General features: G+C 41.1%; 1 protein-coding gene and 1 long non-coding RNA gene across 12 annotated transcripts in view; one reads left to right on the plus strand and one right to left on the minus strand.

Moving 5' to 3' along the window:
• The window catches only part of ADAMTS6 (ADAM metallopeptidase with thrombospondin type 1 motif 6), a 155,294-nt gene extending 150,336 nt beyond the window's left edge, over positions 1-4,958 (minus strand). For 4 of the 9 annotated variants that reach the window (XM_038170502.2, XM_038170504.2, XM_038170505.2 and 1 more), the window contains exon 1: positions 4,303-4,566. The gene's annotated coding sequence lies outside the window, so the exon portion shown is untranslated. Of the gene's footprint in view, positions 1-275; positions 623-3,497; positions 3,887-4,302; positions 4,570-4,848 lie in introns of those variants that run through there. The other 5 variants (XM_038170500.2, XM_038170499.2, XM_038170501.2 and 2 more) reach the window with 5 other exon arrangements.
• A 119-nt stretch (positions 4,959-5,077) lies between these two features.
• Positions 5,078-14,957, plus strand: LOC106015010 (uncharacterized). Of its 3 annotated transcripts, none has more exons than XR_011805721.1 (4): positions 5,078-9,001; positions 9,102-9,213; positions 11,207-11,369; positions 12,514-14,957. It is a non-coding gene; the product is annotated as an uncharacterized lncRNA (long non-coding RNA). The 3 variants fall into 3 exon arrangements; XR_011805720.1 differs by lacking the exon at positions 12,514-14,957 and having other exon boundaries at positions 5,078-8,629; positions 8,962-9,001; positions 11,207-11,501; XR_005261657.2 differs by lacking the exon at positions 12,514-14,957 and having other exon boundaries at positions 11,207-11,501.
• The last annotated feature ends 10,135 nt before the right edge of the window (positions 14,958-25,092 follow it).

Raw genomic sequence — 25,092 nt, forward strand, 5'->3', positions numbered from 1 at the left:
TTATTACTTGGGCCTGGGTTCTGCTTATGCAGGCAGAATTTTCATTCACTTAAATGAGAACACTGCATTCTAGTACCAGAGAAACAATTTCAGTATTTGAAATTATTCACATGTTCTGAGATTAAGCATTTGTTGTCAAAAATGTTTTATGTATACAAACTACAGTTGGATATAGCAGAATATATTCTTATTTTCATTTTGCGGGTCATGGGATTGGGAGAAAAATGCTTTATTTGCCCTCCCTAGCCCCATTTAAAACACTCTTGCAATAATACCGAAAAGCAGCTCTAGCTGTGGCCAGGGATTAAATGGAAGGTCTCTGCAGCCACCTAACAGTCCAGTAACATGGGACATGAAACCATGTGTTGTGTCAGCTGGTAATAATCAGTCCTCTTAAGCACTCTTAGCACACCTGTGCATAGAGCAAACTCTGCAGAAGCAGGCAGAACAGAAACAGAACACCTGAGAAGGGAAAACCGTTTAAAAACACATTACCAAAAGTGTACACAGTCACTTATGCATGCACCAGATGAATTTGCCTTTCTAAAATTCTGGGAGAGATTTACAATGCTCATTCAGACAGGAAATTCCCCTGCAGTCCATGGATAATTTGTAAAGGTTGAAGAGTTGTATGTCACCTTGAGAAAAGTCAACATCACGCAAATCCCATTTACTAACATCACAGTGAATATCAGGAAACTTCTTAGCCAATTTGAGATGTACCTGTTACCAGTAAACGACCTGACCATTCCAATGCCTACTTTTAACATTTTTTCCAAGACAGCACACACGATTTAATCAGGTTTGTAGGGGGAATAAAATATACTTTACAAGCATAGTTTGGACTTAGAAATGTATTTTTTTTTTCCTGAGGAAGCAAAAGAATTTAGTGATGCCATTCACATAAGGCAAGGCCTTAGAGGATGTTAATATGATCTCTGATCTGGCCTTCCACGTAAAACCTTTATTTTCTAGCTAATATTTAATTACAGCTTTCAGCCTTTTTTGAAGAGGCATAATCAATCCCATATTCTTCAGCTACATTAGTACATTAAAGAATATGCCTTACTTCCAACCTGAGAACATCCAGTTTCAAATTCCACTGCATCTTGCTTTACATGTCTGCTAATGAGCTTTTTTCTCCTTGCACAGACAGTTATAGTCTGATACAATCAACTCTTGACACTCCCTGATAAGCAGCTCAACCTACTCAGTTTACCTCACTATGCAATACAGTTTCCAGATGCCTAATTATTTCTACAGTTGTGGTGGTTTTTTTTGTTTTGTTTTGTTTTTTTCTGAGTCCTTTCCAATTTGTCAGCATCTCTTTTCATGCACAGACACCAGAACTGGACAGTAGTCCAGCAATGACTCCGTACTGCCATATATAGAGACAACACTGCCTCACAGCTTTTACTTAGCCAAAAAAAATCACAATGGGGAGCTCACGTTCAGCCTGTTAGGCTGATAATAAATTACCCAAGCATTAAGATATCTGAAATTGTGGTGCCTAGGGAGCTCAGTAGCTCTGAATACCAGAAGCAAACTATGGTGCCCAGTACTTAGCTGCCACTTGGTTGACAGCACGCAAGCATCACCTGTGTCCCATATTCTTTCAGGGGTCTGTGCAAAATGGTGTCCCTCATTCTAAGCCTTGGTCCTCACATAAGAGGACATAAAGCTTGCTGGAAGTTTCAGTAGAACTTTTAACCTCCTTTCCAAAAGTATTGTATCTGGCTTGTGCACTGAATACAAAGAGGGCAGATGCAGCTGTATTAAGGCTCTGGATTAAGAAACTGGAATGGATGTGGAGGAATAGAGCAGTCAGGTAACTCCAAATGGAGTACTGACACTATGAAGTGACCAGCATCTACACCTGCAGCATCTTCCTACTTATGAGATCTATTTTCAGCTTTGCAGTTTTATTGTGGTCATCAAGATGACTCGTGTCATCAGCACTAAACTAACTAACAGTGAGAAGCATTTCCTCTGCCTCACCGCTGAACTACATCTCCCTCAGGTAAAGCAGGTACAGGTACGGCTCCCTAACGTTTACCTGAAGGTACAGTTCCTGCCCAATTACACCAGTACTGCCAGGCAGCAAAGAAAAACCCATTCTGGGTTTCTAAACCCAGAATGCTGGTGCCACAAGCGGTACTGTGCAGTGGGATTTCTGCAGAGGCACTTGTGGCAGTGCCCGGAGGCTCCTGCTCACCAAGACTCAACGAGGATTAAAAGAAAAAAAAAAAAAAAACAACTTGAAGAAGGGGGCCCGTGAACACAGCGAGGGAGGCTCTGGGGCAGGATGCGGATGACCGCGGGCCACCTCGGCGGTGAGCAGGGAGGCGGCGAAGGCGCCCGGGGCACCCGGAGCGTCCCCTCGACTGGCCCCGGCTCAAGCCTGACGGCCGGCAAACCGCCAAGCGACAGCTCCCCGCCGCGCCGGGCGGAGCACCGCCACACGGGCTGCCGGCGGCGGGCTCTCCCGACGCCTTCCACACGCCTCCAAGCCCCGGCGGCACAGCGGGGACCGGGAGAAGGGGAGCGACCGGGGGGAGAGACCGGGGGGAGCCCCCTCCCCTCCCCGCTCCCTCCCTCCCCCGGGCGACGGCCGCGCCGCGGGGCCCAGCGCCCGCCGCCCCTGACGGGCGGCCCGCCGGTGGTACGAGCGGTTGCTACGGCGATGGGGAGAGGAGGGGAGGGGAAGGAGGGGAAGGGAAGGGGTCAGGCAGCCGGGTGCCGTGGCAGGTATCGGGGCCGGGGAGCAGCAGAGCCCCCCGGGCTGGGGGCAGGTGGGAGAGCCGGGGGGGGCTCGTTCTGCCCCGCGGACAGGAGAAAGCGGGGAGAGGAGCGCGCACACGCACAGCCGGGGTCCGCTGTCAGTGTCGCCCTGGGGGCGAGAGATACAAAGAGGCACGGAGAGCACGCCCGGGGCTCGAGGAGTGTGTGTGTGAGGGAGTGTGAGTGTGTGTGAGTGTGCACGCACAGCCCCTGCCGTCTTGCACACGCGTCCGCGCACACGAGCCCTTCACAAGAGCGGCTCAGCGGGAAGTGCTGGCGTTGAAGCAAGCTGGAGGTCACCAGACACGCATCCCTCAAAGCGGATTCAGAAGGGGAAGGAATGAAAAGGGAAAAAAAATGAATAAAGAAAGAAAGGAGAGAGGAGAGGGAGAAAGAAAAAAAAAAAAAGAGAGAGAGCCCTCCTCCCTAGGGAGACGGGAGGGAAGAGTCTGGTTGCTGCGGTGGAGCTGATCCTAAAGTTAACTTTCAGCAGCCCATTTCCAGACAGCAGCGCTAAATCTATTTGGATAAAACGCGTGTGACCCAGACACTTGGCGTTTGGCCCAAACGCGTTGCACCGGCAGCCCAAATAAAAACAAGAGTCTGACTCTCTCCCTCCCTCTCCCTCTCTCTCTCTCTCCTCTTGTACAACAATGAAAGAAATTAGCGAAGACAAAACCCGCACACACACCGCCGGGCAGCGAGAGCCCACTTACCTCCCCCCACCAAACAATGTCCCTTTGAACCCCGGGGCCGCTGCGCAGGCAGACGTACTCCGATTAAAAAAAAAAAAAAAATAGAAAAAAAGAGGGAAAAAAAAAAAGGGAAAAAAAAAAAAAAGCGCGGCTCCGCGGGGTTAAGAGTCTGGCAATTCCCAGGCGGCCCGAAGTAAATCAAAACCACACGCTTCCATCTTCCTGACGAGCCCGGCGAGCGGCGGGGCTGCGGGACGGCGCTGAGCCCAGCCCAGCCCAGCCCAGCCCGGGCTCCTGCGCCCCGGCACGGCCCCGGGACGGCCCCGGGACGGGCTCCGGCCGCCCCAAACGCCGGGCTGCCCGGGCTGCGAGCAGCCCCGAGCTGTCCTGGGCTGCGGAGGGAGGGAGGGAGGGAGGGAAGGAGGGACGGGACGGAGAAAGGGAGGGAGGGGGGGGGGGGGGTTGCTGCTGCTTTGGTCTGCATCTGGTTTTTGGTTTGGGGATTTGTTTTGTTGTTGTTTTTCCTCTTCTTCCCCCGTCGGCCGCCGGTTTAGTATGGAAGTCGGAGAAGATGGAAAAAAGGGAGCAGGAGTGGAAAAAAAGTTGCACGGCTCGAGACCGTAGTGCACAAATCGCTGCTCGTCTCGGTCGAAAAATCCTCGCACCCCCTTCCCCCATCCTCAAAGGTTTCTCTCTGAAATTACTCCAAATCCACCTCGCCTAATGCAAGATAAAGCTCCCCCCGCTCCCCGAAGCCCTGCACGCACCATTACTCGGGACACGAGAAAAGCAAAAGTTTCATTGAATAGCGCGAAATCTTCCTTACCGTTCTCATCTTCAATTTCTGATATAAAGTAAGTTTCAAACAATAGAGATTGCACAGGACGGTTCCCGTATTCCTCTCTGCTTTTCCCCTCTGAGCAAGCAACCACCGGGGTTATATTCTCCAACAGAATCAAATTCTCTAGCCTTCCTAAAAGGGTTTTTTTTTTTAGAAAACGGACCGACTTGGCAGGAGGAAGGATGCCATCAATTCACCCAACCTATCACCCTGCACATTTTGTCTTTCCAACGAGGAGCGGGGGGGTGGGGGGGTGGGGGGGTGGGAGGTGGAGGGGGGGGGGAGGAAGGAAGGAAAAACAGGCTTATATTGGGGTGGGGGTGGGTGCCCTCCTCTCGAGCAGCCTCCTCTGTGCAAAATACCATGTGAATACCGTGAGTGGGGGGGCGGGGGGAGACAGCGCGGAGGGGGGAGAGAAGGAGGGAGGGAGGAGGAGGAGGGAAGAGGAGGAGGAGGAGGAGGGGGGGGAGCGGGGGGGAGGCAGGCAGAGCAGGAAGGGCTCGGGAAAGCTCGGCCGAAGTAGCCCCAGACCTCCTCTCGCTGCCGGCCCCCGGCCAAGCCGAGCGCGGCGGCGGCGGCGGGGGAGCCTTTGGCAGCCTCGCCCGGGGGACGGCGCGGAGCACGCTGACGTCAGCCTGCAGATGTGCCCCGGCTCCGGCGCCGCGCCCGCGCATGCGCGCCCCGTCACGTGGCGGCGGGGACTCGGGGAGGGAGGCTGGGGGGGGGCGGCGGGGGTACAGTCGGGGTAACGGGAAACAGCGGGACGCTGGGGGGGGGGGGGGGTGAGGGGGCGATAACGGGGCCGCCGCCACCCGCGTGTGTGGGGAGGCGAGGGGGCAGCGGGCAGGGCGGGCCGCCTGCACGTCCATCCGCTTCCCGGAGAGGCGCGGGGGATGCCGGCGGAGGTCTGCAGCCGCTGTATTTTTATTTATTATTTATTTATTCCCGTGGGTTCCATTCGAAGTAACGGCAATAAGCAACCCGCCGCTTGCAGAGGAAGGCGGCCGGTGTGCAGCGCTTTCGCTTTCGCTTGCCGCGAGGAGCCCGGTGGTGGCACCGGGGGAGGCGCTGAGGGGACAGAGAGCCGGGCAGCCCCCCGGTAACCCTAAATAAATAAATAATATTTAATAAATAAAGCCCTTCCTGCACCTCAGGTTTCAGGCTCTTTGCTAACACGTTTCCCAAACTGGGCGCTCGCTGCGGTCCCGTGCCGGAGGCAGGCGGCGTGTGATCCCCCCGGTGACCCTACGGCCGAGCCGTGCGGCCACCCACCGCCGGGGCAGCGCCAGGCGGCGTGGCGGAATTGGCGATTCTGCCTGTAAATGGGGGAATTTCCTTCCAGCGCTGGCTCCGGCGGGGTCACCGCAAGCCGCCGCGCGGACTCTCCGCTCGCGCCTGTCACCAGCCCCGCTGGCATCCCCCGCCGGGTTCACTCAGCCGTTACCCGCCGGCCGTTAGGCACGTTACCGTTAGGGCTTCAGCGAAGTGAAAGGGACGTTAAATAACGGCCGGCAAGACGCCGAGCCCAGCCGCGCTGCGTGGCGGCCGCGGGACTCGAACCCGGGTCCCCGAAGCCGGCGCCGTGCGCGGGGCCTGCGCCCCGTCAGGCGTTGCTCGGGCCGACGGCGCCATCTCGCGCCGGCCGCTGAGGCGGCGGCGGCTGCTGCTTGGGCCGGCGCCCCCCGGTCGTGTCCCCCCCTGAAACCCTCGCCTGTGGTGGTTTTTGTCATTTATAAGGCGATCTTTTTCCCCAGAGATAACGTTTTGAGCAGAGCCGCGCGTGGGCCAGCTGCCTCCTGCGCGGCGGGAGCCCTGCCCGCGGATCAGGACGGGGTGGGGAATGCTGCCTGGCAGGGGGCTCCCCCTGCCTGGAGCCCATCCACGACCTATGGCTGATTAAATACTCATCAAGCTAAAAAGAAAGGCAGCTCGGCACTGTCTGGCTAGGGCACTCGGGCGGGTTCAACTCCCTGCTCTAAATCAAAGATTTGGGCTCTGCAAAACCCAGCTGCTTGCTCAGACCAACAAGTTATTTATTCCCTGTCCCAGACAACTAAATTTTCTTGCCTACACCCACTGCTGGAGCTGAGGAAATGTTTCCAATAGCAATTTTGTCAAAACTGGTATATTACCAGGAAAAGCTTTGGCTGCAGTTAAAAATTTCCTGACCATCTATAATTAGAATTTCTGACAGAATTCCCAATACATTTTGACTTACCTTTTTTGCCTTTTGCATATTTTTTTTTTTTCAGATTGAGCCTGGTTCAGATAAAAATAGCGAGGTTGTTTGATGACTTTTATTTTTGTCTCATCAGCCAGAATAATACCCATATGTTTTTGATTATCAGCAATTTTTTGAAAAAGTAACTCGCACAGAAAGTCATATGCAGATTCTTAGTATTTTTTCTTCGCTGGAAGTAGAAGTCTTTCTAAAACTGTCAAATAGCAGAGATAGGAACTCTACTATGAATTTTGATAATATGTGCAAGCCATTCTGTGTCTCAAAGGCTCTAGAAAGGATTACAGATTTATTGAGCACAGAGGATATTACTCCATGTCTTAACGTGTTTGTTAGTCTTTGCTGACCAGCGAAGTAGCTAGCTCAAGCACTGAGCACTCTCAACTTTAGGCCTTCAAATCCTTTAGCATGTCAGTCAACAGCTGATAAGATTGGCAAGCACACTTCTTTGTTTAAATAAGTATTTACATTAAACTTCAATTTAACATTGCTAGATATACTCAGAGGTATTTGGGGTGGATTCCAGGAATCTTGCTATTAACTCTATTAAATATGGAAGAGAAAGCTACAAGTTTTTTCTGCGCAGTGTAGTTCTGTAAAATGAGTTTCTCATTCCCTATATGCTTGGATAGACGCGCTTGAAAATATGTTTTCTCCAACATGTATCTTCATCTGGTCACTGAAGACTCAAGTGTCATAACCTATCATGTTCAGAAATATCCCAGCAGTGCTTGGGGAAAGAACAATCGTTTTTTTAAATTCAGTATAACAGAATAAATGACACCAGTTCTGTACTGACCGATTCCTGATCTGGTAAATTCCATGTAAGGAATCAGAAAATAATTATCTTACTATTCCTTTGTCAGGGCTGGGAAAAACTGGAGTGTGGCTTTTAGAACACATAGCAAATCTGTCAGATTTCTCATTTCTTTGCTTTTCTCCTCAGTATGGCTACCTCCTACCTCAAATTAGATTACAAGTCTCCTCCAGAGCTGGACAGCAAGCTACTGCTGCCTTTGGAGAAGCTAATAGGACAATATTGACAACCTACATATCTTCCCATTGTATTGTACATAACTTCTACCACCATGTAAATATGCTTACACAAGTAGATGAGCTCATACTTCATCCAGGCTCCTTAATTTAGACATATCCATAACCTAGTATACTTCTTAACTGAATAACTTCAGATGGCTTTTTGAATTCAACTTTGGTTGAAAAAGTCTTGACGTGTGAGGTAGAGAAGGTGACATGCTTGCTAAAATAGAGTTGATCACACAGTCAAAAAAAAAAAAAAAGTGCACAATAACCTTGCATTTACCTGTGCTATATATAGGTCCTGTGGTTTATCTGTGTTTATGGGGAGAAAAGCAGTACATAAGGGCTTCATGTACATAAGGGCTTCATTTTCAGTCCCCCGAACTAAAAGATCACAGTGTTGCTTGAAGATAATAATGCTGCTGAGACCCAGTATCAAAAAGCCTGAATTCAGTTTGCTTACAAATCTCATCTGCCTTTGCAGGAAGAGGTGTTCAGCCCAAAAACAATCACTCTCCATGCAAGAGAGGCAAAGGCTATTGTGCCTGGCTGTATTTCAGTGTGCCAAGGAAAGAGAGAATGCATATCAAAGTGTCCTTTCAATTGGAAAAATGCACCCCTTTTGAGCTGAGCTGTCCTTGATGGCCCTCTAAAACAAAATTCACAGCAATTAATTTTGTTTCAAGTATGGCCTTGAGGATCCTTCTGCCCAACAATGCGGATGTTGCCAAGAATATCTTCATTTAAATATGAAGAACCTCACTAAAGGCAAGATGGTAGACCATCCTTTTCTAGGATGCTCCCTGGGAGCAGCTGTTTGTGTTATGCTGATAGGGGCTTACTGTCACCAGAGCCTTCTTAATTCTACAAGAACCTGTGAACCTGAATAACCTGATTATTTTAGTGTAAGATTTGGAAATAAAACTGGAAAACTGAGTTCATGTAAGCTTGGCATCCCCCAGCAGGTCCTGGGCAGCCTCCTCTGTGACAGAACACAAGTGAGGCAGAGCAGAGAGAAGATCAGATGTGAATGTGGTGAGGGTACACTCAGGGCTCGCTCAAAACATGGAGGGGGTGGGCAGCAGGAGTGGTATGATTAACTCTCTCTATAATAAACCTGAAATGAAGCTCAAGCTGATTAGGGAATCTGTTTAGCAGAATGGATATTTGCTTCAAATTTTCCAGGCAAACAGATGGGCCTGATCCTATTCCTGATACAATTAAAGTAGAAAGCACAAAAAAAAAAAAATAATAAAGTTCCACAAAAGAACAGGAATTGCAGTTAGCAGAAAAGAACACAGAACTCAGATAAGACAGTTGTTTTCTTTCAAAGAGAGAGTATATTTTTCCGTTTTGTCTCTTTCCAGATTTCCTCATCAAGAGAGAGATACCAAAAAGATTAGCCTGGTAGGCATAAACGGTTTGTTAAATGGAGCATTTTCCAGCTATACACATAATAATTTTTCTATGTATATATTTTATTGTTCTGTTATTTTCCTATTTCCAGATAAAATTGTTCATAAAATCTCAACAATCTGTGAGAATTACAGAGGACAAAGTTGAGACAAATTGTACAATGTGTGGACAATGTCTATGGAAAATCTCTATGGAAAAATCAGGTAAATGGTATTCCTGAAAGATTAATGTATACAGAAACATATATAAGCTATGCATAAATTCTTAGCAAAAATGTAAGAATTTGGTTACTTTGATTTTAGAATGAAAAACCTGGAACTAACTCACAAGACTTGGCTATCAGCATGCAGAGCACTGCAGCGTTTTGCAGTCTGGCACTCGGCTCTAGGAATGACAGCCCATGCAGAATTAGGCACCTTGGTCTAAGAAGCTGGGTGATTTGTTTAGTTTCTGAACTGGAGGAAGGTTACAGAACTCGTAATGACAAGCATCGCAGACTGCTCATTTAGCATCTGCTGAAATATGTGGTGATTCTCCATTTCTTGGTACACTTTGTATAAATGCATGGACACATACACTAATGTCCGAGATTGTAAAACTGGATTGTGAAATGAGCATGGATTTATTTTGAATGGAAAGAATTGGACTTTCCATATTCCTGGACGGTATAGCTGGAGAAGATTTATTAAAGACTCTAGAGCATACAGTGCATACTGCTTTGGACACAGATTACAGTTTTTGTCTAATTTAGATAGCTTTTTGTCATTCATTCTACCATAGTGTCTTGTAACAGTTTATAAATGAAACTACCTTTAATAAAAGCTGTTAAGCCAATGGTTCAAGGAAGAATTGAAAACAAGGGTTAATACACACCTCTATTCTGGTAACTCTTCGGTATCCCCCCAAAAATGCAAAGGCAATTTGTGAACACAGTGAAGTGTTAGGTGAATGTAGTAAGAATCTTTTCCATTCCTTTCTTCCTACCTCACAAGTAACTTCTATGTTCATTTTCATATAGGATTATCACAACACTGTCATTACCTTGATTAGCGAGGACATTCCTTCTCAAAGGGTGTTTTTACAGCCCCCTTAAAAAGTCCACTATTTTGCTTTTACACCTTATTTAGGTTTGGCTGGCTTTGTATGAGGGTGGTTTTCACAGCAGCAAGGGTTCTGACCTCCAAAAGCAAATGAATTTTGGGTATGACTCCCTAAGCAGATGAATTTTAGATATGGCCCAGTAGCCATTTTTATGTTAAGAATATCCTTCAGCTTCTTCAGTACAAATTTTAAGTGGCTGAACTTTAAATACCTTTCCATCAGTTTTCAAAGGAGTCCACTGGTGTTATCAGGCATCCACTGCACTGTTGGACTTCACACTGAGGCAGCAAAGGAACATCCATATATTGTGTTTTGCTGCTCTGCCGTGACAGCAGTGATTTCACATGAAGGAGCACTAATGAAAATATCCCCCCAAAAGAACAAAATAAGTCCCCCAAAAGAACAGTTACTCTCTCCCCTATAGTGACCACAACCATTTGTTAAATGAACCTGTCAAAATCCTTGGCTACCTATAAAAAATCTGGGAGCAAAAGCAAATACCATGATGCTTAAAAATGTATATTAAACTTTGATAGGACTTAGTGCTATGAATCTTCTGATATTCCTCTAAATATTCTTGAAATGCTTTCAGTCTTACATGTATCTTGAATTTTCGTTTTGTAAAAGCTTATTGTTGTGTTTTAAAGCTAAAACTAAAATAAAGAACTTTCAGTAGAAGCTCAGAGGTCACAACATAAATTTTCCAGCGTCTGAAAAATGTCTTTTTCATATTTTGGTGGCAAATCAGCCATCAATTAAAAAACACAAAAATAAAATTTGGTTCTAAGAAGTCAAGAGCTTATATTTCTTAGTTGCAAGTCTATCTGCAATATACAAACTGTGAATTGAAATATGGCCTGGGTTTAACATACTTTTATTCCTGTTATAGCCATTAAGTGATGATTTGCAATGAAAGGCAAGTTATACCAAAAAAGGATGAGTTTCAGTTGTTCTAAAAAAACTTTCAGAAAGCTACTTTGATGCAAATATTATGGCTCAACAGGCTTGCACAGTATATACTGTAGTTCTGCATTCTAACATGAAATAACCATAAGACTATCCAGAGATAAGATGTTGGTTTGTGGTTGTTCACAGATGTCTGAGGGCAAAGGAGGAGGGAAAAGCAACTTGTTCCTGTGTTTGTACTTACATGGTGAGCCAAGATCAAAAGCAGCCTCATCCTCCATCTGGTCATCTCTGGAAACTCTGAGTTGAATTCAAGCTGATTATAGCAGCAACCTTCTGCACTTCTGAAAGAGTAATTTCCCCAACGCTTATTTTCCCCCCTCTTTTTTTTTTTTTTTTTTTTAAAGAAAAAACAAAAACCAACAAATGAGCAAAAACCAAACAAGCAAAATACATAAATAAATAAAAATGCTGTGTTGCCACAGTGCCTGAAACTCCATCAGTGGTACTAAGGTCTATGTATCATTTTCATAAACTTTGTATTTAAGAGTATATCAAGATACTTGTCAGACAAAATGAAAGTATTCTAAGTAAATGGAGTAATAGCTAAGAAAATCTATATGCTTGAAGAAAATGCTAAACCTTTAATTTCAGATCATTGCATCCACAACTGAATCTATAATCCAGCATAGATCTGCACAATTTCATACGCAGATCAGGTTATCTAGCAATAAATTGAGTAAGTTCTCATATAAATTATTGCATGATTTTCTGGATAGATTTGATTTTATACTTAACACAACTCTTCCAGTGCAGCCACTTTGTATAAAGTTCAGCCAGCTGTAAGCACCTACAGCTATCCTGACTAAACAGCACATTTAGGAGGGCAATCAAGCTTACACACTGAGAGCAAACACAGATGCAGATATCCCACCTGAAAACACTTATCTACGGTGATACAGCCAGTTATGGTTGGCATTTGTTAAGAGATCAGATGAGGCTACAAGGGACTTCAGTGCAATGAAGCATTTGTCACTCTGTAATGTAAAGGTCTACGTAAATCATTTAATTAAATTTGTGCATCATCATGCCCTCAGTTCAGCCGGTACAATTTTTATATCGTGCCCATGTACCTTTTAGTAATTGAATGCAAATGAGGTAATTTACAGTTACTTCCACCCCTGTAAGACTGCCTGTTTTCCTAGCCTAGGCTCATAACTCTATGAAAACCCAGTGCTCCTTGCGGGACCCTCCCAACTCAGGATATTCGGTGATTCTCTGACACCGTTAATCACCTGGGGTTAGAGCCTGGCCATTGAAAGTCTACACAGAGAGAGTTTTATTCTCATTTTCAAATAGCTGGCCCGGGTACCATTCTCACTCTCTGTCCCCCGTTACAATGTCTGACTTTCAGAGGTGAGGAACAGAATTGGGATTCTCTCTGAATAAGGCTGGGGGAGGGAGTGGGCTAACCTTTGCTCTCTGTTTTACCCCAGATTTTCAGCTTTGCACATGAATGGATACCCTTCTATTGAGGCCTTTCTGTTGGGGGATGAAACAAACCAACTGCAAAAGAATACCACGGAATTCACTTTGTGCACTATCTCTGCAAAGTTTTTTTTTTTTTTTTTTTTTTTTTTTTTTTTTTTTTTTTTTCCCTGAGACTCCATGGGGAAAAAAAAATCAGAAGCTTGAAACGTCTTGTGCAAAACATTCAGAATAGACAGGACAACCCAGCATTCCTCACAGTCGGCTCTACAATAAAACTGCACGCAAATCTCTTACCAACTACACACTTTCTTACCAAAGATGGAGTGTAAAATAAGTTGCTATAATTCTTCTGAAGCCCATCTGTGGTTATGAAGATAAAATGTTTTGCACTTGTTTGTTTAATCGCTGCTGCCCTCTAAGGACAGAGACTGGGGTGCCTTTTTTCTTTCTTACTTCCTATTTTAGTTCAATAATTTGGGGATTTTAATAAAATATGCATAATCTGCAAAAAAATTTTTTTTTCATCTTGAGGACAGAACTCTGGATGACAAAGTGCCCGTAGTCTCTATAAGTACAATTATATGATATGATTGTTTTTCTCTAAGAGCCTTATTGTGGTCGTGTTGTTAAACATTACATAAATTCTAGTAAATGTGCCTGGGTGGACTTGTTGCTACCAAACTGTCTTCTGCCCCCTTGCTAACATTTAGGTCTTTAAACATCTCAGAACTTTTTCTACACGTTTCATCTATGTGTTTTATCTTGTATAATTCAATATGAAAAGCTTTGTAACTTAACCATAAAATAATGTTTTGCTATTGCAAAAACCTTTTTATCTTGTCTTATGGTTAGTTTAAGCTCAGATCCCTAGCATTTCTCATCTTTGTTTTCAAATAAGCAGTTTCTGAAACATTCATACAGTTTGATAACTGTACAATACAAGCACTGCAGTTTTACAATTAGGAAGATCTTAATACTAATGTCTGTATTTTGCTTTACAGGCTGAGTATAAAGTGTAGTGGCAGGTGAAGACCCAGAGCTTTGGGCTGTGAGAATTAGCTGAGACTGGGAAAGGGCTCACCTATTGTTGCTTATCTGGCTTAGACTCAGCTTTTCAGACAGGAGTACAGGCCCTCACAGCAAGCAGTTCTGCTTTTGAGGTTAAATTAATGTAGTCTAGATTCCACAAATGATTAAAAAAAAAAAGTCAAGTTTAATTTAGGCTAATTAACTATAGTTAGAAGGTAATTTGCATGATTAACAAATGGATTTTTAAGCTTTGGAGAAAAATAATGTCTAAAAGGAAATCCCCCTTTAAAATAGTTTATTTGGGATTCGCTTCTTATCTTCTTATCCATCTTTCTTGTTATTTTACCAAAACAAACATACTTAATTGTTTTCTCCATTATACTGGTAACAAGATCAGAGTTCTCCCTACAAATATGACAGCTTTGTCAGAGTAGGTAATTTGTATTTCCTAACTTTGCACTTGGTCATCAGGCAATCATCCCATGGCAGGCAGCATAATACTGTAAGCCCTTGAGCTATAGTCGTAGCCTGGCCAGCTGGAAGCAGAATAGGTTTCCCCTTACCCATTGCCAATGTGCTGGACTCAACCTATTCCCTGAAGAAAAATGACTATATACCTGGCACTAAATTTAGCTACTAAATTTAAACTCCTCCTGCCCCTATACACTAAGCTTTCTATCTGGTTCAACACTGAACTCCTATGATCTGGCCAGTGTGGATTCAGAAAGGGATCTTAGCCATCAATAAATGCAGTGAAAATGAGTCTTTGTTTTGCTTTCTTTTCTCTCATAGTCCTAAAAGGAAGTTTCAGGAGGACGGAAAATGTGGCAGATGCAGCCAATCTGACATGCCATCTACAATCATTTTGGCTCCATTTCTTGCGCCAGTCCACATCCGATTGCACTGCTCCAATTCTCTCACAAATTACTGTCGTCTGTAGCAATGTGCGTGCCTAACCAGCAATCTGAACCAAATGCAGATTTTCTAGAAAGGAATAGGAAAATAATCTGAATAGTCACTTTTACTAAATGAAAAATATTTTTAGTTAGGGTTCTCAAGTGTTCCTGGGACTTGTACAGATTAATCCAACACCGTATGGAAGAATCATTTTATCTCCATCTTGTGATTGTTTAAAGTAAGTCCCACCAAACTGAACAAATGCTGGCTCCGTGACTTGCAGACATTAATTTAACCCTCACAGCTCATGAGTCCTCTGATGTCCCTTCATTCTAGAGAAAATTTAGTTACAGAATTAATATCTTTATGTCAAATGAGATTACATTATAAACTAGCCATATATGTTGTAAGCCTGATGTTGCTATATGAGAGATGAACAAATATGAAGAACTCTGGCTTAAGAGATCAGTAATAAAATCTGACTATGATAGAAGCAGAAGCATGGTTCTCTGACACTGAAAAATGAAATCAAGCTAATTTTGTGTTTAATTTCAGTGAAATTAGGATTGGCTTCTTTATTTGTTATTGATCTATTTTGACGCTTAGGACTCCATAACTATCTGCAGATTCCGTGATACCTAAAACCTTTTTTTATGTCAAAATGGAATGACCCATTAAAACCTCTTACAGCCACCCTTAGTATGCGTACCAACAAAAAGATGAACATATGCTAACTTGACAGAAAAAGAAAACGATACATAGATACTTCATAATCCATACTTCAGAATCCATAACCACATCCCTTAAATTAAATAGAAACTAAAGAGGCATTTTTCCATTGCATTTTTAGACCAAGAACAGTGTGATTTTTTTCTGTGTGACATTCATATTCCAATGTCTACCCTGTATTAAGTCTAAACATAGTGAAGCAATAGAGCCAGCACTACTTACAATATTTTTTGAATAAAATAATGGTTTAGCAGAAAGCAATCTTTATATGAGCCAAGAACTTTACAAGTTGCACTACTTCTGCTGTTGCTCTATTCCCCTCCAGTACACCAATAAATCTGGGGCCAATAAAGAAACCTCAAACCTGTAGAAATTGTCTGTAGAGAAAAAAAAAGTAATGAAAAAAAATCAAACAAAAAAAAACCCAAAAACCTAGAGGGCAAATTTTTGGGCTTATATCTGACAGTGATTAGTCTCTTACAGCGGTGCACAGTTTTCACCTCATTTTTTGAGTCTGAGAGTTTAGGAATAATGACAGCAAAATTGAAAAGTGTTTATTTATTTTTAAAAATTATGTGTTTTTCCTTTTAATACTGAGAGAAAACTTCCGTTAAACCGTACAACCAAGGCACTTGTCTGAGACGGGAGAGATACAGCTTCATAACCCTGTCTTAAAGTTGATATTATTTAAAGTAACTGGAGGTGATTTAACATAAAAACAAAGCGAGAGCTACGCTGGACTGGTAAATGGGTTTGCTGTCCTGGTGTTCCATTGCACAAATCAAGGAAAAGATAATGACAAGCTGTAGCCTGGATTTTAACTTCCATAAAACTGAAAAAAAGAAGTCCTGATTGGTTCCATCTACTATGGACTATAACTATTACAAAGAAAAAAAAAAAGTCTATGAAATGGCACACCTTACACTGAAAGATTTCCAACTATTCCATCACTACATTTACAGAAACTTGTTTTATATTCAACTTTTTGAAAAGTTGCTATTTTCCACAGTTTTCTTACTCTTTGTAAAGCTCAAGAGAGGGAGTATAATTTGGACAATGATCCTATAAATTGATCTGCCAGGACTGAAGAATGTCAGCAATCAGCATGCACTGTATAAAAACCTTTGTAAAGAAAAGATGTTCCCTTTCAAACTCTTAACCAGGAACTACTTTTTTTTTTTTTTTTTTTAAATAAGGATAGATAACAGTAATAAATAAACAACAAATAGAAATTTAGTGCCTAGCATATGCTTGATCTTTGATGCACTGTTTTTCTGGTACAAAAAGTGTAAGGGAAGCACTACATATTCAACATGCATAAAAATCTGGTCACTTAGGCCAGAGGCTAAATACAGAAGTAAGTATGCATCATCAGTTTATAATTTGCCTCTAAAATGCTGTTCATCAGTCTCTTCCAACAATCTGTAATTTGTTTTTGTGACTATAATGCTTTTTTTCCACCTTCCCAGTTTTGTGTGTGGCAGAGATTTCCTTGCACCAAAATCAATTGTTGAGAAAATTATGCCCCTTTCTGATTCATTAATTTTGTTCTAGGAACAAAGAACTGGATGGACCAACAGAAGGTATGACTACACGACTGGATAGTTATGGCCTGTTTGCACAATTATTATTATTACTGTTAATAATATTTTCACTGTCATGGGCTTGGGAGCAAGTGGTAGGTTATTAGGAAGAAAAGCACAATAGTGCTCACTTTGAAGGGAGACCCATAGCTTTATTATTGTAATTCGTATTTTCTGTAGGAATAGTTTTTGTAGTATTTTAGTATTTTCCAACTGGGCCTGGAATGCAGGTTTACCCACAACACTTTTAGACTTCCCCTGGATGGTCCAGTCTGCAGTCCCTGTGCCATGATTACCAGGGTCAGTTTTCCATTGTTTTTCCTTGTTGACACTGGAACCAAACACATTTTTGTGTAGCACTAGGTATCTCCTGTTTGGACAGTTTCGTACAGTAATCTTCCGACAGGTGTACAGCTGAAGGTTGAAGAAGAACAGCTGAATGATCCAGAGAGCTAACCAAGCTACCTCATCTCACCTCAGCTCCTCTCCTCACCACAGCTCCTCTCTCACCTTGGCAGCTCAGGTGTGCACCCCTCACAGCCAGTTTGGAATTTATGCTGATGGCTTGCTTCTCTGGAGTCAGCAACAAGTGGCAGATGAGTAGTCTTAGGAATTATCTCCCTAATAGGTGTTGGTGTGGTGTATGGATGAAATACTTTACAGACCTCATAGAATGCATGAGAACTGTCACACAATGCAGCTGCTTATTTCTGCCTAAGGAGATTTTCAATGGGTTTCCTGGAAGCTGGTCATAGGAAGGAGATGCATTTGAAATGTATTCATCTCCTTGCTCTTTGCAGTAGCAGCCTACTCAGAAGAAGGCTGACTGTCCTAAACAGGAAGGTAAGTGAAGACCCAAGAAAACTCCCAGTGGAATAGATGGTCTCTAACAAGGCTCACTCTTTTTTGGGATGATTAAGGTATGGCATAATGAGCTGCTGGAAGATCATGCTAGTCCCATATACTTTCTAATGTGTTGGGAGGCATCCAGACTTTCTTTCTTTTTCTTTTATTTTCTTTCTTTTTTTTTTTTTTTTTTTTTTTTTTTTTTTTTTTTTTAATCATTTTTCATATTGGGTCTTTTCCTTCTAACAAGATTCAGTGGGATTCTGTAAATTTTCTTTCACTATTTTACAATGGGTTACTTATACTTGAATTATTGGGAAATATAACTAATAGTCCCATGTTTACAGGGAAGATTTTGGGAAGCTCTAAAAAGGAAGAATATGTCCTGAACTGAATTATTTTTTCATTAATTTGAATGAAGAAACACTGCAGGCAGTGGCCTGCTCACAAAGCAGCTAAAGCTCTGCATCTGGTAAAATTCTTGATGGGAAAGGGACCATTTTTCGCCCCTTAGCTTCCTCTGGATGCTTCTGTAAGAAAAAAGCAATGCATCCCTCAGAATTGCCTCAGAAACCAAATGAAAATATTTTCTGAGTATATTAGCTTTGAAGAGAAAATCTTCAGAGCTAGCTGTGCCACAAAGAGAGTGTCTGGATAGAGGCTCAGAGCCAAAGATAGGTCTGTTTTCAGTTACAATAGGACTAGGGAACACCCCGTTGAGAATACTGCTTGACCTAGAAGGTACTGAGTAAAGTACAGACTTGGGAAGAAGAAAAGGGAGAAGAGAAGAAAAGAAATGGAAAACAAAAAAGAGAAAGTCCAGAAAAAAATATAGGGAAATAAATGTTTGGAGGAAGGCAGAAAGAAGAAATAGTCACAAAAACTCTCAAGCAAATCCACTGTATGATCTTTTTAATGTGATCTTTTTAATGGTATGAGCTAATGGCATGACCATGGTAGAACCAAAAAAATGTTAATTTTTTTTTTATTTTTTTCCCTCAGAATAAAATGCTAATTCTTACCCTTGATTCTATATGCAATATGTTAACTGAGATTTTAACATCAGAACATATAACAACTGTGTTACAATTTAGGCTACTAAAAGGCCATACAAGTGCTTGATATCTTGAGTAGTATATAAAAACAGGAGCATACTGTTTGTTGTTGATTATGTTTCAGTACACTTAAATGGGAAAAACCTTGCTAAAACTCACATCATCTCTTCTCCTTTGATTATTAAACATTTCAGAAAGGAACAGGAACTATAAACAAAATCATTCGTATTTTAATATCAAGCTGACATATAAAGTACTAGTAAAGCATTAAGGTGATTACATACTGTTAAAATTTAGTTGAAATTTCCTGTTAATGAACAATGCAGTTTTGGTCACTGTGGTATTATCGGGAAATGTATGCAAAGGATTTTCTTAACAATCCAAAAAAAAAAAAAAAGGCATAAATCTTTGAAATAAAATATTTTCATAGCATGACAAAACATAACATAAAATAAGTATACTGAAATTAGTCCATTTGGCCTGATTCAAATGGATTTGTTGCATACACATGCTGTGTAGTTTGCTAATAATTTGCAACCGTAATCCTGTATCTGATTATGTGATTTTATTTTTTTTTAACAAAAGCTGGATCCCTGCCATAAATATGCATACTTATATTACTTCAGTATCATTTACTTGACTTCCTAGCTGCTAAAAATATATGTTTAAAAGTGAAGCACGTGAAGGCCTTCAGTTTGATCATTTCAATCTCTAATATTTTCTCAGAGTTTCTGCTTTTTACAGTCAGCATTTTGTTTGTGACTCTGCAGAATTAAGCACATTCTCATTACCTTACAGTACCAACTGGACAAATAGCAGCTTGAAAACAGCCTTACAAAAATTTAATCTTCATGATTGGTCAAACAATCATGACAATGCTGCTTTTGCACAAGATTTGTAATCATTGCTGCTGCAGTGGTCAAAACTGGGGCACTTTCAGCCTATCTGTAGTCCTTTCTATATTGGAAAAGAATTGCATCAGGAATTAATTTGGCTGAGTAAAATAACTCTCTCTAGATTTAAGGTGAAGATTTACATTGAAGTCCTGATAAATCTATGTAGGGTTAGCTGTTTTTAGGATATTTCTGGCATGGTATAGGGAATATCTTATGGTAAGTACTATTCCCATCACTCATCCTGCTGGGGCTCCATCTGTCCTCTCCCAGTTTCATTCAGTTTGTGTGACTCTCTAAAAAAAGTGCTGTTTCTATTGTGGTAATGCAGAGTCAATACAGAGATGTAATATTTCATAAAATTAGTATCTGTGCCACATTATAAAGTTTGAATGTTGCTGCAGCTACACTTTTCTTGACGTAGAACAGTTGCTGTTTGACTAATTCAGTCAAGACACAGTTGTTATTCTCAAGGTCAGTTTCAGTGTTCCTGAACTGTAACCCATATGTGAGAGCTGGCTTTCTGAGTTAATCATCTCCAAGTCAGCAGTCAAGAGACTTGCAAATGTTTTTAAGTTCATGTGTTATTGCCATGCCAGCTCAAGCTGTAGGAGGAAAGTTGCATAAGAACTCATGTGTTGTTCTTAGCAGAATTCTGCTGAGACCCTCACATATGCAGTTATGATACTATTTTTATAACTTTGCCAGCTCTTCAATATTTTATCTCCACAAATCACAGACTCCGTGCAAGGTTGCCAGAATCCTGTCATATATAAGGGACTTTGATCAGGTTACACTATTTTTGTCAAGCTTGTGCTTGGTCAAAGAATGTATCGACTGCACAGCCTTAGTCTTCCTGCACAAAGAGCATCAAAACAAAGCTCTTGTTAACAGTCAAGGGTTGCCCTGCAAAGCTCAAGTGGCTTGGGAAGTACCTGATAACATCATTCTGATAAGCATTAATTGGGTGATACTATTAAGTGTACCTGTTTCATGATTTTTACAGTAATTGCAATCAGCAAGACAAGTCAGCACGTGTCCAAGCAATTCTGAGTTATACCTCTAGTGCATACAGTTTAAAGGCATAGCAAGACTTCTTTGTGTTCAGTGAAAGAAGAAAAGCATCACAGAGTAATAAAAATATTGATTTAAGTTAGGTTAAACTCTGTTTCTCTCCTGCAATTTATTATATTGTATGATTATCATTTCATTTTCTTAATTATATACAACAGCAAATTACAAAGCATGTCTAATTTTAACAAGAAAAATAATCTAGGACTCTATATCTATGTGAAATCCAACAAGTATGCCATAACAAAGGGTTCCACCCTAAAAAGCTTTCAACAATGATAGCAAAATTTAGGTGAATTCTGAATTTGCAGAATGGGTAGCAGAACTATTCCAAACACACTATCTAACTTCAAATTCAGCTCAGTTGACTTGTTTCAGCTTTCAACAATGAAACATAGATCCATTCACTGTCTATTAAGCAATTTTAGTCATGTCTACCTCAGCGTTTGGATTCTTTTCTTAAATACAAAAGGGTAATTAACCATTTTTCCAGTGTTGCAGGACTGTAACCAACATGTTCCTGGACCTATCAAAATACAACTTTTGATGCAATGATTTTCACAAAACAAAATCCTCTCATAGTGAAATAGCTGCAACTCAGAAACCAAATGATACTAAAATAACAGCAGGTTGCACATTCTTAAAAACAACAGCAACAACAAAACAATAGGTGCAACTGTGTAATGTGCCACTTGCACTTTGGCATCATTTATTAATATAAATTAATAATTTAGCGACATTATTTTCACAGTCAGTAATTCAAATACGCAGGAAAAAAAAAAAAAAAAACAAAACAGTTCCCTTAAATAAAAGCTAAAGAAGTACCCAAATAAAAACATGACATGTTAAAAGAGATATCAATTTTAAGCACTATATCAATATATATACTATACATATTTTGTGGATAAATCAGTTTTATGCAAAAATATATTTAGAAGATCATGACACCAAGAATAGTGTCTTGTCTTGTCACCAGTCAGAACTCCACAGTGTTCTATTAAACAAAATTAAAACACTTTATTTTCTTAAGGAAACTTGAGCAACTGATTGTCAGAGAAATGATTTATGATAAATAGTAAAGGATTGTGTTTTTTGTTTGTTAGTTGTTGTTGTTTTTTATTTTTTAATCAAGTAAACAGTATCATCAATGTAGTTTAATTTGTATTTTAAATCTTTCTGTCTGAAAAAGTCCCCAGCAACTCATCTGAATGCAACCTAAATTACAATTACAATAGAAATACCACCAAAAACATTTGTCTTGGCTAACTGTAATCCAAAAGCTCATTTGGAAGCACCTGCAAGCAGTATTTGTTGCCAAATAGAGAAGGCATGATTATGTTTCATTTGACACAATAAATTTTGTAAAGTATGGAATTTAAAACTTTTGCAGAACAAAGAACTTTTTGTAACCATGGCTGATTATAATTATGAGTAGTTCGGTGCTGCTGAGGTACCTTGGAATGATCATTGTTTAACCTGGAAACAATCTGAATTAAAACATAGTGTTAGCATTGCTCGAGAATATGCCCAAAAAAAAGTCTCACTTGCTTAATCACTAAAATTTCACCTTTGGGAATAAGTAAAAGTATTGTGAACAGAAAGTTGTTATGCTAAAAGTTTGAAGCAAAACAAATAAATAAGCAAATAAAAAATCCAGCAAGAAAAAAAAATGCACCAAACACAGTAAAACAAACCAAAACACTGAAAAACAAAACAAAACAAAACAAAACAAAACTTTATCTCAGAGAATACATGGATTGGCCATATTTTGTGAATAAATAACTGATAAAAGATGTATTGGAGACTTAAAGTTACGAGCCGCAAGGTAGCAATACCTTTCCTGACTAAGTTTTGAAGTTTTGTATGACATTAATTTGACTTTTCCTTATGTTGTTTAAAAACAAAACAAAACTTCAAATACAAGATACAGAAAATGTAGTATTGTCATACCAAAATACTGCAGAATGTTGTTTCAAGATACACTTATTTTTCAAAATGATATACTACATCAAAATTAACTCTATCCCAGCCAAAACCAGAACAACCATAACAGTCTTCATTAGTACCACTTTCTCTCTCAAAAATACAAATAAAAAGCTCAGCTATATTTCTGGCTAAACTTCATATCTAGAAACTTTGAAGCCAGTTTTCCAAAATCATGATTCTTTTATCTGCAGCAAAACACAAACAAATACAATGGTTAACTCTAATGCCATCATCAAAAGTTGAAGAACTATCCAGAACAATTTAGTTAATCGGGTAGTAAATGATGACAGAAAATTTGTACCAATCAGTCTTTTGAGTTTGTGAGAGCAAATATGGTCTCTGCTTCCTTGTAATCTTATAGTACCTACAAGAAGGTGTTGAAGTTGCTAGATCAATTTCTTTGTGATACGGAGTTTGCTAGAAGAACATATTCTGAAAAGTGAGAAGCCCAGTCCAGAAGGATTATTACTGTAGGGTGAGTCACATTTTCCTCTTCATGTGTGTGCCAAACGGGATCCCATCAAAGCTGAATGGTAAGAAGTGCATCCTCAGGTTGAGAGCTTCTACCGAAACAATTAAAACCTAAAGCATCATTGTTAGAGTTTTGGCCTCTGATTCAGCAGGTGATAATTTATTTCTTATGTCCTGGATGGTGACAGGGTTGTGACTGACATCCTCTTCTTGACCATGTTAGAGTACAGCCACCAGAACTATTCTGGGAGAATATATTGAGTAGATGGAGAAGCCTCTTTCTTACTTGACAATTGAAAATATTTGATGATTAGCAGAGTCAGAGGTGTGAGAGTTTTTAATCAGTGTCAGTACTATAGACATATGGGCCTTATCAAATAAACGCAGCCAAATACCACACTAAGTAATCAGAAACGATCAAAATCAAAGGAATCTGTCCTTCCTGCTTATTTTTATCATGGTATATATCCTGATCACTATTGCTTACTATAGAAAAGAAAAAGATTCATTTTGTTTTGCTAAGAAGCACAGTCATCGCATCTCAAGATTGTGCTGTTATGGTCAGCCAATTGTCTAGATATGAATCGATAGAAAAGGTTTTAATTAACATCTCAGAATTCAAGGGCAGTTCTGCATGTCAGTAAAACTGGCTCAACAGTGAATCACAGGTACACTTCTCAAAGCTTATATGGACAACAACCTCCAAGCCAAAACGGTGAGTCTGAAATGATGGAAAGAAGTACTGCCATTCAGAAGCCATGGTAACACACATCATGTTCAGTATCCAGTGATCTAGAATAGTATGAATTCCCTCTTCTTCAGGATAAGGATACAGGCATTTCTGCATGCACTTCTGCATGCTGTCTCCTACAACTCCAAACTAAAACACTTTTTCAGAGCAACTACTTCTTTTATAATAATTTATCTGAAAAGAGTTATTGAAGACTGAGGTGCAAAAACTGCCACAGGGGCATAGGACGTGTTTACCTTTGCTGAAAACGCCTACCGCTCACAACCTCTGACCATGTCGAGTGGAAAACAGCTTTCCAACAGCCAGCTCTGGGATGGTTTCAATGTGAATCATGCTCGTGTCATGAGACTGTAGACAAGACGATCAATTAAGGACAGACAGATGAGACACTGTCCTCAGCTGCAATCCCAGACACTTTTAAATAGGTGTCTGAATTGTGACTCCTGTGGCCAAGGATCAGGCACACTGAGGACTCTTCCATTACTCAGTGATTCATACAAACACTGAAGAGATGACGATAAAGACACAAATAACCTGACTACATACTCTTGGATCACCACTGCTTTACTTTTAAGCTTTTAATTTTTATCAGGGTCCACTTGTAGAAGGTCTGTCGGTCATTGACAGGCTGACAGAGAAAATGCATGCATCTGAGTAATGGGAGGTTTCCCGAAGTGATGGGGAGGAACCACTTTCCTCCTGAGCCACATTTGTCTCCAACAAGATTCCTCTAAAAACAGTAGAAACTGAATAAACATCACCTGTGGGGGTGGGAAGCACTTTTTTTTTTTTCCCCAATATTTGTGCCGGATCTTTAGTCCAGGACATAAAGAAAGGAAGATCTCAAGGACACCAACAGTTATGGCCATCCACAGGTGGTCTTTGCCATCACTCATGTTTTGGACCTCACCATGGGATTTTTTTTAATTTTTTTTTTTTTTTTTTTTGTGTATGTGTGATTACTACTGCCATATCTGGTGTGCGAAGAGGGATAAAGTGTTTTCAAAGATACTTTGGTACCAGGAACAACTTATCTAGACCAGTAGGCTTGGTCTCAACATTGAAACCTTCTTTCTAAATTATCATCCCTCTTTTGTTATTGTTTCACAAACATTTTAATGAATTGGTGTGGTTTGTCTTTTCTCTATAGGTTGGGTGCATTTGTACTCATTTATAAATATGGCACTAGGTGACTAGGCACTAGGTACCCTATTATCTAGGGTAGGTCAGCGTCAGAGATGACGCTGTTTAAATTAACATCAAAGTCATAGAC

Source organism: Anas platyrhynchos, chromosome Z (genome assembly GCF_047663525.1).
Source record: "Anas platyrhynchos isolate ZD024472 breed Pekin duck chromosome Z, IASCAAS_PekinDuck_T2T, whole genome shotgun sequence".
Classification (NCBI taxonomy): domain Eukaryota; kingdom Metazoa; phylum Chordata; class Aves; order Anseriformes; family Anatidae; genus Anas; species Anas platyrhynchos.